A 19,792-nucleotide genomic window follows, 5' to 3' on the forward strand; every position below is an offset into this window, starting at 1 on the left:
AGGAAGGAAAAAAAGGAAAGAACAAAAAGGAAAGGAACCCCTCCCCCCCCCCAACCCCGCCTTTGGCGGCATCCTCATCCCCTTGTAACAGCGGGAAGCCTGCCGGGACGGGCAGTGTGCTTCTACCTGTGGGAACTTGTCTGTGGTTAGCACTGACCTCCCCGCTGAGGGCCCCGGGGAGCCTCGGACCAGGAGCAGGGGGACTTTGGATTTACGCCCGTGTAACTTCACTGCAATAAAGCCCTTTTCCGCAGGACGATTTGACGGCTCCTTGTCTCTCCCTGCAACACTCGGGCGCCAAATGTCCTCCACCGACTTTGGGATGGTTCTGCAGGTGCGGCGGGGCTGTTTGCATGCCCTGGCGTGCACATCGCCGTAGCAGCAGGGCAAGGCACTGAGCAGCGGTAGCACTGCTGCTGCTGCTGCTGCTGCTGCTGTTGTGGGAGAGGGCAAGGGAGATTTGGGGAAGCAATGCCTCTGTGGCAGGGAGTCAAGGGCCACCGCCGAGCGCAGCAGTCCCCAGGGAGGGGCAGAGAGAAGCTGCTGAGAGGTGATGCTGCTCCAGAAGGGGCGTCCGAGAGAAGGCGGCCACGGGCACGGCAGGGCTGCTGCTTCCCGGGTGCGGCTGTTGCCCGGACACTGAGGAAAGGGGCAGGAGAGCACCTGGCCTGGCAGGAGCCGCGAGCGGCAGAAGCCGCATGCTGACAGGCTGCAGCTAGGGAAGGTGCCCCCTCCGTCGGCCCCTGTCGGCAGGGGCACTCTCCTCGCAAGGCAGCCGAAGGAGAGGGGCCCGCTGCCACTTGCAAAAGGCATTGGCCATCCTTGGCCATCTGCAGCTCTTCCGTCGCGTGGCGTTCAGCTCTTCCTTGCAGAAACCAGAAGCATTTTGTCCTGCTGGCACGCGTGGGCAGGAAGAGACGGCCCATGCCGTTGGTGCAGAGGAAAGACCCAAAGGCCACAGAAGCCTCCAACTGCCTCTAAGCAGAAACACAAGGATTTCTTTGGCAGGGGCTGGCTCACTGCAGTATGGGACTGTGAGCAGCCTGGGGGTGCCAGGAAGAGGACGTGCCCGTTTCCTGGCCTCTAAGCAGCCCAGACAACCCAGGGAGGAGGAGCCCAGGCACTTGCCCAGAGAGGAAGGGGGTGTCTCTTTGGGCCCAAGGGGGTGGCCCAGGGCCGACGGGACAGTGATGCTCAGCAAGCTTAGCCGGGCTCCCAATACTCAGCACACATGGGCCTGAACCTTCCCACTTCCAGCTTCTGGCTAAGAAAAGAGGCCTTGGTCCTCTGGGAGCCTCTTTCCAGGCACTTGCAGCACGCCGAAGGAAAGCAAGAGAGGGGCACCAAACGCAGAGGAGCTCTACACATCGGTCACAAGCAAGGGCTAGGGGGAAGGAGTTGCCTAAAACTGTGCTCCAGCCCCTCTCAGCTTGCTCTTGCAAGTGCAAGAAGCACCACGATCGAACAAGACCTAAATGGAAACGTACCCCACAGGAGATGTAGCCCCTCCCTCCTCTCCAGAGAGCCTTTGTCTCCCTCCATCTCTTTCCTTAAGGACTTGCCCTGTCAGTCCACCTGTCCCTTTACACAGGTGACCTCCAGACACGCACTTGGCAGGCCTCCAAAGACTAGAAGCACACAGAAAGCAGAGGGCTTTGCTTTAGTGCGCCACGTTCTGCCTTCAGCTCGGAAAACTGCTTTACCCAGCTACCAGAGCGCCCGACCACAAGCACGGGGCCAGCCCAGCCCTCCTGGCCTCCAAGGCTAAGGCCCCCGAACCACTGTAGCCAACAGGGGAATTCTCTGGGGGCCTTTGCCAAAGCTGCCTTTGGCTCCCTAGCCACAAAGACCAAAAGCCCTTTGACCAACAGCTGCATCGACGGGAGCTGCCTTTGGGCACAGGAGCCAAGTGATGTCGGCGAGGCCCCTCTGCTCCTTGGGATACTCCATGACGACTATTGCACCCCATGCTTTGCACATCCTGTTACCAAAGGCCCCAGGCAGGGGCAGAGGGACACCCTGGGGGGCGGAAGCACACAATGGTGTGCAAAGGAAGCAGAGGGGTGCAATGGGGGGCAGAGAGGTCAGGGAAGTGCCATGGGGTGGCAGAAGGGTGCAACAGGGTGCAAAGTGGGCAGAGGGGGCACAGGGGTATCATGGGGGGCAGTAGATGCCATTTGGTGCAATGGGGTGCAATGGGAGGCGGTGGGGGCAGAAGCCTGTAATGGGGTACCATAGGGGCAGATGGGTGCCATGGGGGGCTGAGGGCTGCAAAGTGGTGCCATGGGAGCAGAGTGGTGCCGTGGCGGGCAGTGGGGGTAGAAGAGTGCAGTGGGGTGCCATGGGGGACAGAGGGGTGCAATGAGCTGCCATGGGGGGCAGAGAGGGCAGAGGGGTGCAATGGAGTGATTTGGGGGGCAATGGGGTGCAATGGAAGCACAAGGGGAGCAGAGAGGTGTCATGGGGGCAAAGGGGGCAGAGGGGTGTCGTCAGGGGTAGAGGGGGCTGAGGAGGGCAATGGAGTGCAATGGTGAATAAATATATAAATATGTATAAATATGTATAAGTATTGACTTTTTCCCTTTAGACAGTTCTAAGGCTCGAGTTAAGGCAATAATTTCTGCTTTCTGGGCAGACGTATTTGCGGGGAAAGCGGATGATTCTATCTCTCCTTGCAAAGTCACCACTGCATATCTGGCCTTCCATTCTCCCCTTACTGTAAAGCTGCTTCCATCCGTAAACAGTTCCCATTCAGGATTTGTCAGGGGCTCATCTTTCAGGTCAGGCCGGCTGGAATAAACTTCCTCAATAGCCTGCAAACAGTCATGTTCCAATTCTCCTTCCTGGTTTATCGGGAGCAATGTAGCAGGATTCAAAACGGAAGACGCTTTTAAAGAAACATCATCCTGTTCAATTAAGGCGGCTTGATACTGAAGCAATCTACTTGGTGAAAGCCAGGGATGTCCTTTTTGTTCCAATACTGCTAAAATGGCATGAGGTACCTATACGGTGATGGGTTGTCCTAAGGGCAATTTCTGTGCCTCTTTAATCAATAATACTGTTGCACCAACTGCTCGGAGGCATGCCGGCCATCCTTTACTCACATCATTCAGTTGTTCAGAAAAGTAGGCCACTGCTTATGCAGAAATGGTTAAGCGAGAGAGGGTATGATCTGATTGGGATGAGCAATCCCGTTCTCAGGGTAAGGGAAGGAATGTAGGCCAAGGCAAGCGATCCTTGCAGCGGCCTTGAGCACTACAAAAGAGGGTATTCACAAAACTGGTAAACAAGTCTGGAAGGAACTAGGTTCCATAAATGTCGACGGAGCGTGGACAGCAACCTTGCACCAATCATATATCCGCTTTATGCGTGTGGACAGAAACTGTAGCCAATCCTGTAACTATTGCTAGCACATGCGTATTGCTTGTCGATATATATACTTTGTGTAAGCTCTAATAAAGGGAGAACGACCATACTCATATTGAGACTCCGTCGTTACTCCGGGCCCGTCCCCCCACTCCGACAATCCATCTGGGGAGAAAGGGGTGGGAAAAGAGCCTCTGGACAGGTGACACTCTGTGAAAGGGAAAAGGGGGCCTTGTGCTCCATGGGGGACTGAGGTGATTCCCACAGGCACAATGGCTGTGTGACCTGGGAACAGTGAGGGACACATTTCCCAGGGAGGTACGTCTGCTTGGGGAGCAGCAAGCGCCTGCCAGGCTTTGGGGAGACTCTCCCATCAGTTGCATTTTTCTCCTGACTAGGAATTAGAGCCTCATTTTGTGTGTCTGTCTCTCTCCCCCTCGCTTTGTGGATTTCAGCGCCTGGAGTCGCATATCACAGAATCACAGAATCGCAGAATCACAGAATGGTTGAGGTTGGAAGGTCCCTCTGGAGATCATCTAGTCCAACCCCCCTGCTCAAGCAGGATCACCTAGAGCACATTGTACAGGATTGTGTCCAGGCAGGTTTTGAATATCTCCAGGGAAGGAAACTCCACAACCTCTCTGGGCAACCTGTGCCAGTGCTCTCTCACCCTCACGCTAAAGAAGTTTTTCCTTCTGTTCAGATGGAACTTCCTGTGTTTCAGGAACTCCCAGGATGCCAGCATGAGCCTTTCTCAAGACAGCAGTGTTTGGCTCCTCACTTAGGACAGGCACAGCTGCAGAGCCCTTCTCTTACAACTCTGGAGCTCACTCCTCTGAGGCACAAACAGTCCCTTCTCTTCGCAGCACGGCTTGGGGAGAGTCTCTTCCTTGGCAGAAGGCCAGCCCTCTTTCAAGGAGGATGCTCAGGGCTGCCGCTGACACCAGGGGGCAGGAGTACAGCCAAGGCCCACAGCAGCGATGCGCTCAGAAGGAAGAGGTCCACACGCTGCAGATGTCACCCCAAGAACGTGTGCCAGCTCCAGCAAAGGCCAGAGACTGTCAAGTTTCCATGATGCCCCTGCGCGATCCAGAATCACATCCCTGAGGCCAGGGCTTCACTGTGCCTCCTCTCATTGCTCCTGGCATGGGAACGACCTGGCTGACACCCTCATGCTAGGCACCTCCCTGCAGCCCCAAGCACCTCCCGGCACTTCATCCCCAGGGGAAGGGGCTCTGGGTAACCCTGGCACGGCAGGTGCACGGCTGTGGGAGGCAGGGGGGCTCAGCCAGGGCGTGAGAACGAGTTTGTGCCTGCTGTTGCAGCTGCTTTTCAAATGCTTGCAGGCAGATTTGACAAGAGGTAGCGATGTGTGCAGCCCAGCTGGAAACATGGAGGAAGGCTGAGATGCGCACACAGATGAGAAATGACCCCATGCAGTCGCTTGGACAAATACCACCAAGAATGGATGGGCTTTCCCCTCTCCCACAAAGCCCCTCCTTCCTCTCCCTGCAGCACCCAGGGCAAAGAGGGTTTTTCTCATGCAGCCTTCGCTGGAGGGAGAGCAGCAGCCTCTGCAGTCTGTGCTTGCGGATCAGACACTCCTTTATTCACAGAGCTGGTGCGGGGCACTGGGAGTAAGATTGCAAGATGGGGCACGGGTGCCTGAGGAGGAAAGGACTGCACCGGTGTTTGGCTCTATCTTTTCCAGACAGAGGGTCATCTCTCCTGCAAGGAAGGACCAAGAGAGCTGGGACTCTTCAGCCTGGAGATGAGAAGGCTGAAGGGGGATCGTATCAATGTGTTTAAATATCTGAAGGGAGGGTGTTGAGAGGATGGGGCCAGGCTCTTTTCAGTGCTGCCCGGGCAAACCCGCGGGTCTGCGGGGCACAGAGCTGTGAAAACGGAGGCCCCCGGGACGCCTAGAGCCAAACGGAGGTGCCCAGGGTACGCCAAAAAGAGGACGGAGCACCCGGGAGGGCACGAAAACACACGTGTGCACGTGGGGGGCACTAAAAGGCAGCTGTAGGGCCCCAGGGAGACCCAAAAACCAAGTGCAGAGCTCGGGGACGCCGAAACCAAACTGAGGGGCCTGGGGCGCGCCAGAGGCGCAAGGGCAGCCGCGGCCGTTGGGAGGGGAGAGAGCACAAAATGGCGGCTTTGGGGGCAGGGCCGGGGCCCTCGGGGGCGGGTCCTGGGGAGGGGGAGATCCGCCCCATCCCGCTCACCAGGGGGCGCCGGCGTCCCGCCTCTGCGCAGCCCCGCAGCGCTGATTGGAGGGGCCATGGGGGAGCCGTGCGCTGATTGGCCAGCAGGCGGGGCTGTGGGGGCCAGGCCCAGGCGCTGGCGGGCAGCAGCGTGGGGCAGCGGGGCTGGCGAGCTGCTGGCGGCCCCTCGTGCCCCGGCAGCGCGGGGACCCCCGTGCCGGCCCCGGCCTTGGCAGCGCCATGGAGCAGAGCGGAGGGGAGGGGAGCGGAGCGGAGGGGAGAGGAGGCGGCGGCGGCGCTCCCGGGCCCCCACCTCGCCGCTGTTGTGTCTCGTGTATGGGTCAAACGTTCAACTTGCTTCTCCCATGTAAGGGGATAGAAGCATAGACCAGCGTACTGTTGAAAGCAGGTATGTATGAAATAAAAGGAGGGAGCGTTAAGGCAATTTCCACTCTGCTCGAGTTTTGCAGAGGAACTGCTGCTGTTCGTTACAAAAGAGAGCAGAGAGTTTTATCGCTGGTGTTGGTGGGGGGGCTGTGCTGCGGCTGGTGGGCAGCAGGGGCGTCGTGCCGGGCCAGGCCTCCCCCGAGAGTTATCAGTTTGGAGGCTGAGCAAAGCATGTCAGCCGGTGGGCACGCTTTGTGCTGGTTCGTGCCCCGTGACTTTGGTGCTGTCTTTGCAAAAGAGCAAAGGCCCAGAGAAGTGCCAAAGCCCGGCTTGGCGCAGAGCTCTGCCCAGGGCAGAGAGGTGTGAGGGCAGGGCTGCAGAAGGCCCTTCAGCAGTGCCGCAGGGGAGAGATTTGTCAGCCTTTGTCAGCGTCTGCAGAGGGTGCGGAAGGATTTATCATCGAGTTTTGGAAACTACCAGGGACGAAGGCAGGTGACTGCTTTCCAGGCGGTGAGGGGCAATGTCTGCGCTCTCTCCCGGGCTATGCCATCTCGGTGGCGCTGAGCTCACGAGCCGGCAGGTGACAGGAGCTGAGCTCACAGTGGGATGTGCCGCATCTCAGGGAGGTCTCCGCGGTGCCCAGCAGTGCCCTCACTTCGCTGCGAGGCCTGGGCGCTGCTGGGCACTGCTGACGCGCTCCCCACGGCTGTGTTGGTTCTCCTGCCTGTCTAGGTGACATGGCACAGCAAAGGCTCTTCAAAACTCTTCAAAGGCGGCCCTGAGAGTGGCCACCTGCCAGCTTCCAATGGGAAGCAGCCCCATCTCCGCTGCTTCTTCTGCAAGCCTGGGAAGTATTGACAGCAGAGGAGGGAGTTCCTTTTAGCCTCTTCTTTCCTCTGAAATGCCATCTTTGTGTCAGGCGCAAGAGAGTGCCAGGCCTAGGGAAATGGCAGGATTGCTTTTCTTAAGTAAGCCCTTGCTCCTTCTTTGACGCTGGCTGCCCAGCAAGAATCTCTTCCCCATCACTAAACACAGTGCCTTATGGAGCACGGAGCAGAAGTGGAAGCAGTGGGCAGGCAGGGTAGAGCAGTAGCTGTAGGAGGCTGTTGTTGCAAAAGCTGCTGCTGCTCTCCTTGGAGCGCAGGAAGAGGGGCATATGCAGGGGCTCTGTGCGCATTGCTGAGGCCACCTTGGTCCCTAGGTGAGTGTTGTAGCTGGGGGTCACCTCTGTTTTTGTTGATGTGACCACGATGAGTGCAGTAGAGCTGCATGTTTGGCAGAAGTGCCTCGTGCTGCAGAGGCAGGGGCCGAGCTTGGGAGCACGGGCCGAAGAACAGCCTGCGCCTGTGCTCATGCAGACTCCTCCTGGTGTTTCTTTGTAGTCTGCTCCCACCGTGTCCAGGAAGCTCCCCCAGGACGAAGGAGGCCGGCAAGCAGCAACCACCTCCTGCTGCCAGCTCCACGGCTGCACTCGCTATTCCCGAAAGCTGTAGGAGAATATTGCAGGTACATGCCATGGGTTGCTGTAATGCCTGTGCTGTTGGAAAGGGTGCAAAAGCCCCGTTGTGCGCATAGCAATTCTGCCAAGATCCCTTAAGAGCTGTTCATGTGACCATTTCCCTTCCTTCCTTCAGATCTCCTTAGTAGGCAGAAGTTGTGCTCTCCCTTTCCAGTGTGTTCTTCCCTCCTGTACTTGCATGAAGCACACAGGGACACTTCCCTGGGGCATTGCTGGCTCTAGCAGCAGGACGTGGTGCATTGTGAGGCTGTGGAAAATGCGCAGGTCTTTTCTAGACGCTGGCTAGTTGAGATCATTGCTCCTCACAGACCGTTCAATTGTGTGTGTAATGAAGTGAGGAGCCTGGCGTAACTTCAGGCCTCGTAGCCTTTGTGGAGGCAAACTCTGTCAACAGGCGGGCTGAAGAGAGAGCCCAGGAGTGAGGGTACGACCTGCAGAAAGCCCTTCCCTCGCAGCAGCTGAGACTAATGCTGTGTGCTGTGGCGTTTCTGTGGCCCTCCAGGAAACTGGCGAGATGTGTGCACAGTGGGACCGAAGGCAGAGCCTGGGCTCCTTGTACAGAGAGCGGCACGAACAAGCAGAGGCAGAACAGGCCGCGTGGGATGCCTGGAGTGCAGGGGAGGGTGCAGAGCAGGCGCAGGTAGTGGCACCATTGGACACCCTTCAGAACAACAGCCATCCTCTGCATCAGGGAGCCGAGGGTGGAAGGTCTGCAGGCGGAGGGGTGAGGGCTGCTGCGCAGTCAAGGGGACACTTTGCAACTGGAGCCCTACTAATTACCACCCGTGGTCCCACAGGTGACTCCCGTGACTCCCACCCAGCTAATACTCAATTGTAATTGGATCTCCCTTCCCTGCCCAGCACTTAGTGTTTCGGGTGCAAGTGGTTCCCTCCTTACTTTGCACACCCCCTCCAAGGTTTTTGAGCACAGACTGATGGGTTTTCCAAGGCTGTCACATGAGCTTGGGTCTGCAGCTCAGCCTCACCACCATCTGTACACATGCACACAGTCACTGTTGGAAGGTGCAGGTAAAACCTGAGGTGAGAAGGGTTCGGATCGCTTGGTGTGCCCTGCCAAAGCCAGGGAGGAACTCGTGGGAAGTTGCTGCCCTGCAAATGGCAATTCCCTCCTGCCCATTTCTGATGGTCTCAGTGATGTCAGAAGGAAAGCGGAGGGACATCTGGGAATTGCAGTGAAGGGCTGCTGCCCCACTGACCTTGCCCTGGGAGCTGGGGTGGAGAGCGTGCTGGTTGCGCAGCTGCTGCTGCAGGGTCCTTGCCAGAGGGCCTCTGGGAAAGGGCTCCTCTCTTTGCCATCTGGTTTGCAGACAGTGTCTCCTTCTTGGCAGGACTTTGGCCATGAAGAGACTTGGGCTCCCCATCCTCCAGCGCAGCCCAGGAGAAAGGAACACAGCGTGAGGTGGAAAAGGCAGGAAAAGTCTCCGCCAGTGGAGGAGAAGAAAGCAGGAGCCAAGGTGGAGACAGTGCAGCCCCGGTAAGTGTGCGCTGACCCCAGCGGCAGCCTGGGGCAGTTGAGCACTCAGGACGCCACCGGGGTGTTCTGGCACCAAATCCCTGAGGCCTGGTGTTGCCTACAAGACCCTGGGCATTCTGGTGCCCCGGGAATGAGCTGGGTTAGGCGTGCCTCCTGCCAGGGGCCTTTCTGCAGTCCACAGGTAAGCCCCCAAAGTGCCCCCAGGTTGAAAGGGGCTGTGGGTGCACACGGGCATGGGTGGGTGCCGGGGCTGGAGCAGGGCCGAGGCAGGAAGGGGCCGAGGCAGGGGGTGAGAGAGTTTTGCCCTGTTGTTGCAGCCACCTTTCCCCTCGAGCGGTGCAGATTCTGAAAAGCTTGGAGCCCTATAAAGCCCGTCGGGAAACATATTGCGGAGAGGAAGAGACAGCAGCAAGCGGAGCAGAAGCAGTGTCCCTGGTAAATATGTGCAAAGAGGGAGGGTGCTTCCCCCTGCTGCAATGCCCATGCTGCCCCTGGTGGCAGCAGGTCACAGAATCACAGAATCGCTGAGGTTGGAAGGGACCTCTGGGGATCATCTAGTCCAACCCCCCTGCTCAAGCAGGGTCATCTAGAGCACATTGCACAGGATTGCATCCAGGCGCATTTTGAATATCTCCAGAGAAGGAGACTCCACCACCTCTCTGGGCAACCTGTTCCAGTGCTCTGTCACCCTCACAGTGAAAAAGTTTTTCCTCATGTTCAGATGGAAGTGTCTATGTTTCAGTTTGTGCCCGTTGCCTCGCGTCCTGTCGCTCGGCACCACTGAAAAGAGTCTGGTCCCATCCTCTCGACACCCTCCCTTCAGATACTTGTACACGTTGATAAGATCTCCTCTCAGCCTTCTCTTCTCTAGGCTAAACAGGCCCAGCTCTCTCAGCCTTTCCTCATAAGAGAGATGCTCCAGTCCCCTAATCATCTTTGTAGCCCTTCGCTGGACTTGCTCCAGTAGTGCCACATCCTTCTTGTACTGGGGAGCCCAGAACTGGACGCAGTACTCCAGATGTGGCCTCAGCAGGGCTGAGTAGAGGGGGAGAATCACCTCCCTCGACCTGCTGGCAACACTCTTCCTGATGCAGCCCAGGATACCATTGGCCTTCTTGGCCACAAGGGCACATTGCTGTCTCATGCTTAACTTGGTGTCCACCAGCACTCCCAGGTCCTTCTCCGCTGCTTTCCAGCGGGTCAACCCCCAACCTGTACTGCTGCATGGGGTTATTCTTCCCTAGGTGCAGGACCCTGCACTTGCCTTTGTTGAACTTCATGAGGTTCCTCTCTGCCCACCTCTCCAGCCTGTCCAAGTCTCTCTGAATGGCAGCACAGCCCTCTAGGTGGGCAAAGGGGCTTTTTCTCGGGCAGCCCTGCGGAGACAGGAGCACGCTGTTGACCCTGGCCTTGAGCTGGATGTCCCTGAAATGCAAGGGACAGCTGTTGGGCACCACCAGAGGTGTTCCAGATGGGCCATGACAGTGCTGCCTGCTGACAAAAGGATCCGTCTGATGTTTGGGCACAAGGGGCCTGTGTCTCATCACAGAGAGCTTGCAACTTCATTGGAAGCAGACAGCCTAAGATTTGGCCTGCATTAGGCCTGCACTGTTTCTCTGCCTTCTCCCTGTTCACCCAGCTGTCCCTCTTTCTCTTTAACTCTCTAGCACTCGGAGAAGCTGCTGGTATGGCACGGCAGGGGGCAGTACAAAGAACGTCGGCGGTGCAAAAGACAGGGGACCAACATGAGCAAGCGCAAAGGCAGGTGCTCGGCCGCTGCCTTGGCAAGTGCCTGGCCCTAAAGCTTGGCCAGCCCCAAGGGACGGCACCTCCCTTGCCGAGTGGAGATGTCTTTGTGTGGGAACTGCTGCTGGTGCTGTCAGTGCCATGGCCTTTGCGGCAGTGGGGCTGTTAGGAAAGGGGATGGGGGGCTTTCCAAATGCAAAAGTCCCCCTAGAAATGCCAAATAAAGAGCAGTGCTGCTGTTCCCAGCTGGAGTGCCCAATGCGTGCCTGGTGATGCCTTGGTGTGCCTGGATTATCGACACCCCATGTGTGGTGCCAGAACTATTTGTAGCAGCGGAAGGGAATCATGTCCATATGTGCCCCCACCTGCGCATCCTAACACGCAGTACAACATGGCGCGTGCACAAACATTCCCCCCAGCACACACGTGAATGCCCCCCCCCCACACACACAGACATGCCCCCCCCCACACACACACACACACACACACATATTAGCATATTAGGGAAATCGGAATTATTGTGCATATTAATACAACTATTACACACACACACAGAGCAGAATGATGATAGCAAACATACTTTGTAAAACAAGTTCCATGTCCAAGTATTCCCGAAAACCACAAGGACCAATTGTCTCTTTGATGTCATGGGTTTATTCCGACAAGTATTTTCTGAATATCATGGCACGCTTCCTCATCATTTGGGGGTAGAAAGGTACAACATTCTTTACCAATCAGGGTACAAAAAATGCCTTTGACAGCTCGGATGAAATCAAGTGCCATCCGATTTTGCAACACCATTTGCTGTATTGCTGATCCTGCAGCAGTAAGGACTTTTACAGCGTCACTAGCAGGATTGGCTGCTGCTTCAAAAATTAGCGCTAGCTTTTCCCAATAGGTACTTCATCGATCCTGCATTGTGTAATTCTCAATGCAGAGGGTTAAGCAGCACTAATTGGGGGTTTCCTCCTCCTCCTCCTCTTGTTGTCTCCGACCATATCTAAAAGGTTGAGGTAGAAATAGAGAGGCCTCAGAGATGGTCCCGGGCACCCTTGTGTTCTCCTCAATGGGAGGGGCGGCTGCACCCAGGGGCCACCATATACCAAACAGCACCAGCAAGATGTGCATCCATCTAATTGGACTCCGGCCGCTACACTAGGAGACCAGCGGTATCAATCCCTTAATGTTGGAACATCCTGCTGCAGACACCACAAATGTGGCATTGCGCCAAGGTGGTGCTGCACCCGGGGTTCCTTGGGATGTTCACTAACTTAAGGGGAACCGTACCAGAGCAAGGACTCCGGGTGCAGCCCGGCTCTCCATTATATGTATTTTATTGCTCACTCCTACATTGCAATCGTGCAGCGCAATTTGCTATAGCCAAACACTAAAATATTCTGCACATGCTTTGGGTTCGCAACCAAGTTGCTGTCTTAGGGATCCCGATCCTTCGCTGTCCCATCAGTCATGGAGGAATCGCGGTGCAGGCATCCTCTTCCCACCGTGTGGGGTCTTGGGGTCAGTCCAGCTGTCCAGAGCAGGGTCCACACCATGTGGCATGTCAAAACAACTCCCCCTTGTCCCACCTGAAGGTAGCAGCTTAAACCAATCACCAGCTGAAATGTCTTTTTTCCCATGGGGTTTCATTGTTCCCTACAACTCCCTCGTCTGACTTCTTTATCACTCATTTTCCCACTGCTGTGCCAGAGGGCAGCGTTTCTGCACTGCCACCTCCTTTCTCATCCCTCCATTCCCACACAGCCCTGCAGTGTGGTGCCTCAGGCCGTGGACACCCCAGGCGACAGCCAACTGCTGGGACGCACCAGCGCAGCCTGCTGGGATCGCAGCTCTGCTAGCCAGGAGGCCCGCTCTTGCCTGCTGGGCTGCGACACCTGCCCACTCATCACCTTCCACCCCACTGCCACAGGTCTTGAAGAAAAGAGGAAATCCTGAGTGTGCAATGCAGAATCCTCAGGAAGTGCTGTGCAGATGGGCAAAATCCAAGCCCTGTGAGGGGGTGCTCTAGCAGAGAAGGGGGAAAAGGGGGAAAAGTCTTTGTGTCCGTGCTGTGGACTTGTGAAGATGGAGATGCAAGCTGGCAGGAGAGGCATGAAGTCAAGTTCCTGTTGTTTGCGCTTCCTCAAGGCTCCTCAGCAGGTTTTGTAGGAAGGCACATAGGAACCACACCGTTGTGGCCGCAGGCACTTGGCACAGCACCTTCTCCTGTTCCTAAATGCTGGCGTTAGACGCGTCTTTGGTGAAACTCCCTCACCTCATGTCCCTGTGCAATAGATGCCAGAGTCCAGCTGCTTTTCCGGAGAGGGAAAGAGTCTGCTTTGGGGGGCCCAGTCCTACGAGCAGCTGCGCACAGACGCACTCTTGCCTCCACTCGTAGCCCAGGTGACTGAGGCCAGGTGCCCTGGCACCCCATGCATGTGTGCGCAGGATGCTCCTTGGGGGAGGTGCTGCCACCTCCCTGCTGCACGGTCTTTGGCAAGCGCACACTCTGGGAAGCTCTGGCCCACGTTCGTCCCTCCAGTCTTCTAACAATACTGGAACTGACTGTAGCTAACTACACACTAAGACTACTGTCACCAGCTCTAAGCTACCTAGCCTCAAACTACACTGGACCATTAACTGTGCTACAGGAAGAAGAACTATGCCCTTAGTCTGACTAAGAATAACTATAACTAATGCCTATAACTAATGCTAGTAATGATACCAAATAACGATAACTAATAACTTTAACTAATGCTACTAATGATACCGAATAAATATAACTAACAACTATGACTAATGCTACTAATGATACCGAAAGACTATAACTAATAACTATGACTAACGCTACTAATGATACCGAAAAACTATAACTAATAACTATGACTAATGCTACTAATGATACTGAAAGACTATAACTAATAGCTATGGCTAATGCTACTAATACCGAATAACTATAACTAATAACTATGACTAATGCTACTAATGATACTGAACAACTAGAACTAGTAACTATGACTAATGATACCTATAGCAAATAACTGTCGCAAGGGGAACTAAGAACTCTATCCTACTCTTAGCAAAATACCTATGAACTGAGAACCCCCCCAACTGCCCTAAGAATTCTCAAACTAACTGTCACTAACTACTAAAAATGAAATAACTACAACTACACTAATCTTTATGCTCATCCTACTAAATAATCCTAATATATTAATTACACTTTACTCCCTATAACCTAAAGAGAGCCATGGCGGAGTGGTGGGAGCCGTTGGCGGGCGCTGTCTCTGTCCCGCAGCGGAGGCGGGGGGGAGCCCTGGCAGGGACGTGTCCCCGCGGTCGGCCCTGCCTCTGCCGGGCAGATGTTGGTGCCCGGCAGCCAGGGGCGGGCGTGGAGGCGCTGCGCGGACCGGCGATCCTCGGCCTCCCAGCCCAGCGCCTTGGGCTCCGCTGCCCTGGCTGGGGGCGGCACCAGCCTGCTCTTGCTGGGGGGCCGTGCCCCGGCTGGTGGCCACCGGGGGCCTCCTGCCGCGCTAGCGCCTCCTCCTCCTCTTCGGCCCCTGGGGCAGGTCCACGGGGCGTGGGGCGGGCTGCCCCTCCGCAGGGTCCACCTCCATGGGCTCCTCCTCCTCCTCCGCAGGCTCCACCTGCATGGGCTCCGGGACGGCTGCGGCGCTGCGCAGGAGGGCGGCGCGGCGCTCCCAGACACTTGCGCCCACCTTCCTCTTGATGCGCAGCACCGCTTTCCTCCTCGCCCACAGCCGCTCTGGCTGGCCCATGGCGGCAGGGACGGAGAGCTCGCTGCGGGCCCTCTCCCACCACTGGCCTCTCAACGGCTCTGGAACAGCGGCGCTGAGTTCACTGCTGACACGCGCGCGCCATGGTGACGGCATGCCTGGCTTGGTCCCCACGCGCGGGGGCCCTGCCGGGCTCTGCCCCCACGCGCGGGGGGATCCTGGGGGCTGCAGGGGGCCCCGTGGGCAGGGGGCCGCGCGGCTGCGGGCTGCTCTCCTTGGCACCCTTCCCGTGGGCCGGCCTCCTTTCTAGACAGAAACATGGGGGGCGTGTGGCTCCTTCAGGCCTTCCAAGGCCCCAAGGCCCCAGGGCCTGGGACACAGCGCAGGCCGTCATGCAGCTACAGGTTTTGAGGGATGCTGCTGAGGAAAGAAGCCATCTCTTGGGCACCCAACAGGACAAGAAGAGTTACTTTGCCTTGGAAAATGCCTGTTAGTTATTCTCGTGCACTTGCAGTGACTGGCCCCACACCACACTCATTTTTCCTTTCCGAAATGCAGGTGTGGGCAGCAAGCAGCACGACACCCACGCATGATCACAGAATCACAGAATCACTGAGGTTGGAAGGGACCTCTGGAGATCATCTAGTCCAACCCCCCTGCTCAAGCAGGGTCACCTAGAGCACATTGCACAGGATTGCATCCAGGCGTGTTTTGAATATCTCCAGAGAAGGAGACTCCACCACCTCTCGGGGCAACCTGTTCCAGTGCTCTGTCACCCTCACAGTGAAAAAGTTTTTCCTCATGTTAAGATGGAAGTGTCTGTGTTTCAGTTTGTGCCCGTTGCCTCGCGTCCTGTCGCTCGGCACCACTGAAAAGAGTCTGGCCCCATCCTCTCGACACCCTCCCTTCAGATATTTGTACACATTGATAAGATCTCCTCTCAGCCTTCTCTTCTCCAAGCTAAACAGGCCCAGCTCTCTCAGCCTTTCCTCATAAGAGAGATGCTCCAGTCCCCTAATCATCTTTGTGGCCCTTCGCTGGACTTGCTCCAGTAGTGCCACATCCCTCTTGTACTGGGGAGCCCAGAACTGGACGCAGTTGATGACCCCAGCGCTGGGGGGCTTCTGCCACGTCAGCATGAGCAGGACACAAAAGGCATCTCCGGGAGTCACCGTGGCCCTCGCCACCTCCCTCCCAGGTCCAGGAGAGCTGCAGAGCTCCTCCAAGCCCTCCCCGCACACTCCCCCAGACAGCTGGGTGCTGCCTGGCACAAAGCCTTCCTGGTGGTGGGTGAGGGGAGGGAGCTGCTGGTGCCCAGCTCTGGGCTCCAGGGAACAGGCCAGGGCTCGGAGCGGGGAGCTGGCAGCAGGCTCCCGTGAGGCTGCTGCTGGCAGCGCAGCCCCAGCCTGGTCCTTGCCCTGGGGACGTGTGCTGGTGGGAAGGGCCTGGCCAGGAGGGAGCCACGTGCCTGGGGAGGCAGCAGCAGCATTGCCCAGCTCGGTGCAGGAGGGCAGAGCAGGGGCTGCTCTTGCGCTGACTTCAGGAAGGCGCCACGCTGTCTCCCACAAGGTCTTTCTATTGTTTTTATTATTTCTTTTTTTAGGGAAAGCTGATTGAGTGTTTTCAACTGTAACTGTTTGCCCTCTCGTGAGTATGTTGTTGAGTAAAGAATGCTCTGTGGTGCCAGCTGTTTTTCCCAGGGGAAGGGGGGGCCTTCTTCAACAAACGGTGCTTTGACAGAGGTCTCCTGCTGTCGTTTCTTTTGTGGCTGTGCCATTCGGAGAACTCCACTCTATGCTGTTTTCATTCTTTCCCTCTTGCCTGTGGGGTAATGCTTGAAAGTGCACAGTGCACCAGCTTAGTTGAGTTCCAGTACAAGGTTGCAACACGTGTTTAGTCTGCTCTTCCGTGTGTTGTGAGATATGTGGTGCATCTCTTGGATTTTCAGCTGTGATAAGGAATGAGATGAGAAATACAAGCTTAACCGTGGAAATGAGAATTATCATGAGAACTCAATCTCAGCTGAAGAGCTATAGAAGAGGCTTTGCTGAGCTTCTTAATGCTTGTGTAAACTCAGCCAGCGCTGTGGCTTTCTTGGCTCTATTTGGCTTTGGATTCTGTAGCACACGGGTGCACAGTTTGAAAGCGGCCATCCCTAAAAAGGCACTTGGGAGTTTGAAAAGGGAGGAATTGGCTGGCTGATTGGTTGTGTGCACAAAATATCCTTCTTGCACTTTTATGCGTGAGCAAGACTTTTGTCGTTGTGTGCTAGTCGAGCAGTCTGTCCTTACTTGCTCCAATCTGGCTTGGAAAGGACTAGCAAAACAAGGGTTTACTGAAGCCTGCAGAGTAATGCTACAATCTGAGGGAAAAGGGTGGTTTCTGAATTTTGTGAACCCAGCCTCAAGCAAGAAGGAGGTGCTATTGCAGATCAGAGTATTTTATGCTAACAGGCCCATGGTTTCTTTAAGCAGACTTGGATGCCAGCAGCCCTACTGCAGCGAGTCAAACGCCCAGCGTGGACTTCTGATTGCCTGAACTCCCGTGTAGTGATGTCCATTTGCCCTTGTGTTGTCAGCTCTGTTCCCTTTGAAGCTTCAAGTTCTTCCAGGCTCCTGTGTTAGGTGCCTTAGTGTGGAGAATGCCTGCTGCGGTGAGGTTAAAGCTCAGTGTTGTGAGGGCTGCAGCCTGATGTGGGAGAGGAGGCTCTTGCTGTTCTTGTGTTCATTCCTCAGCCGTTTCCTTGTGTTTGCTAGCGCTCATGTTTTCTGTCAGCTTCCTCTCTTGCACCTGTCAGCACTGATATGAAAACAGATTGAAACAACCCTGCCCTTCCAAATTAGGACTCTGAAAGGAAAAAAAACCCCAGGCTGCTGTTGCTAACTGAGCAGCAAACTGAGGAAGCCAGTGATCCGGTGCTCCGAAGCACTCCTGCTGTTTCCAAGCTGTAGCTTGACAGGCTTTGCAAGGCCTTGTTTCAGCTGACTGCTGCGCACAGGTGGTTGTGCTGAGGACTTTGTCTCCTGAGCCCTTTCCCCTGTACCTGTGCTTTTTGCAGGAATGGCGAGAGGGGTCCTTGCTGCATTGGAGGAAGGCAAACCAGAGGAGATGATGAGCAGTGCTGTCAACCTCAGGGTCACCTGTGAGCACATCCACAGGCTAAAGGAGCTTGGCTGGCTGAAGGATGAGGTAAAACTTGCTGCAGTGCAGTGGTGTTCTCCACCAGTATATATTGAAAAATACCCCTTGAGGGTGTATGTGAGTTTCCTTTTCCCAATTCGTTGCTGACCCCCCCCTCCCACTGCAGATCTCCGAAGTATCTGTGTTCAGGTTCTGTTTTCAGCCTCGAAGGGCGCAGTATTTCTGAAAGCACCTGTCCTTCTTCTCTGGTGCTGCTTCCTGGAGTTAGTCCTACTCAAGTCCAGATTGACCGGAGTGGGTGACAAGTGTTCCTAGCAAACTCTGAAGAGGTAACCATGTGCTAAAGTCTGGGAAGAGAAGCTGCGCCTGGAGTTCTCTCAGGCAGCTGCCTGCTGCAGGGTGGCCAGCAGAGAAGTGTTGGTGTACTTTTCCTTTGGTAAAGCAGTGTTGCATTTTTCACCTCAAGCTTTCTTTTTGTTATACAGATCACCAATTGCTACGTGAATCTTGTGGTGTAAAGAAAGAAGAAGGAAGGCTAGCCAGTGGTTCATGCTTTGGGTACTTTGTTCTATCGCAAACTAATTTGTGGGGGCCATGGAGCAGTAAGAAGATGGAGGGGAGGAGTGTACGTCTTCCAAGAGGACCGCATCTTAGTGCCCATTCACTTGAGAACGCCCTGGGCACTGGTGGTGAGTCAAACTGGCTTTTCTTTAGAGTTGGGTAAGGAGCACCAGCAAGTAAGGATAGTCCATTTTGGTTTTATTGTGTGCAGCCCAAGGTTGTGCTGTGTCTCCTTTAACAAGTGTATCTTAATAACGGGTCAGAAAGAAGGCCAGGAAATGCTTTGATGCAATGGGACCAAAAGGCAGCCAGCTTTGTGAAGCTTTGCTGTAAGTAACTGCTCAGTCAGTGCTTTTCTGCTTTGACTCACCAGAAGGATTTGTCAGGTTCTGTCTGTTTAATGCAGGATTAGATGTTGTTGCTTTTCTCTTAGTAGATGCAGACCGTCAATCTTTGTGATTGACTTGCTGCAAGTTGGAGGGAGTGGGACCCGAGTTATTGATCTTGTGTGGCATTGTGCCCTCCGTGCGGGGTCTTGGATGCCGGGGTTCTGCCACCTTCCCAGTATATTCAGAGCCAAAACTTTGCTGTCAAATCCATGGTAGCCTCTGGCACAAATGTGCTAACTTTACAGAGCAATCAGTAAAGCTAGGCTTTTGAGCAGAGGGAAGAATGTCAAGGAAGTGCTTCCTAGTAGCAGCCTGAGTGTAAGAGGAAGCGTGCTATCCATGGGAGGCATTGCGTTCTTCCAAGAGCTTTGTAACTGCTCCCGGCCCCCGCTCTCCCCACTTCAAGAGCAGCTCTTCAGTGTTAGCAAACATTTCTGCGTGTGTTAGCTGGCATAGCACAAATCTCTAGCTCAGCTGACACGCTTGTACGTCTTGGCCCCTGATGCAGAGGTAGTGAAGATGATTACTCCAACAGCTTTAGAGAGCAGGAGCAGAGGGGCCACTGGGTTGAACGAGATGTTGTTTCAGCCTGATACTCTCTTGGCTAGTGTTGAACAGCAGCTGTCAAGGAAGCAGGACCAGAAGAGGGCAGTATATAGTGACTTTTTTTTTCTCCTTAGAGTATTCTTCCAGCAGGCTGTGACGGACCTGGGAGCTTCGTCAGGCAGACGTAGTAGCCCGATGGCCTTGGCTGTATTTGTTCTTCCAGAGGTGCACCCAGTCTTTGGGCTGAAGGCCCTCCATGAGTCCTTGGAAGGGCCTAATGCAATTTCTTGCTTGGGTTCTCTGTTCCTTTTCTAATACCGTTTGCTCTGCTTCTTTTGACCTCTGCAGAGCAAGGAGCATGTCTTTTCCTGGCCATCTCTGTTTGAGTGGTTGGGTCTTCTTGACCAATAACCATTAGGTCACAGCCTGTTGCTGTGCATGTAAAGTTAAGATTTGGGGGTTTTCTCCCCCAGATGCTTTACTTGTCCTGCAGTGACTATCCTCGGACACTTTATTGCCCAGCCAGGCAGTGTCCTTTGATTCTTTCTCTTGGCCTACCATACGGAGATGAGTGAGTGGGTTTTTTTGTGTTTGTTTTTTTGTTTTAAGCAGCTGGAGTCACGTGTATGCGAGCATTACTTGGCTTGGGAAAGGGAATGGAATTCCTCCTCGTAAGGCCTGAACCCGTACTAATGAGCGCA

This window comes from Apteryx mantelli, chromosome 19, assembly GCF_036417845.1.
Source record: "Apteryx mantelli isolate bAptMan1 chromosome 19, bAptMan1.hap1, whole genome shotgun sequence".
Lineage (NCBI taxonomy): Eukaryota > Metazoa > Chordata > Aves > Apterygiformes > Apterygidae > Apteryx > Apteryx mantelli.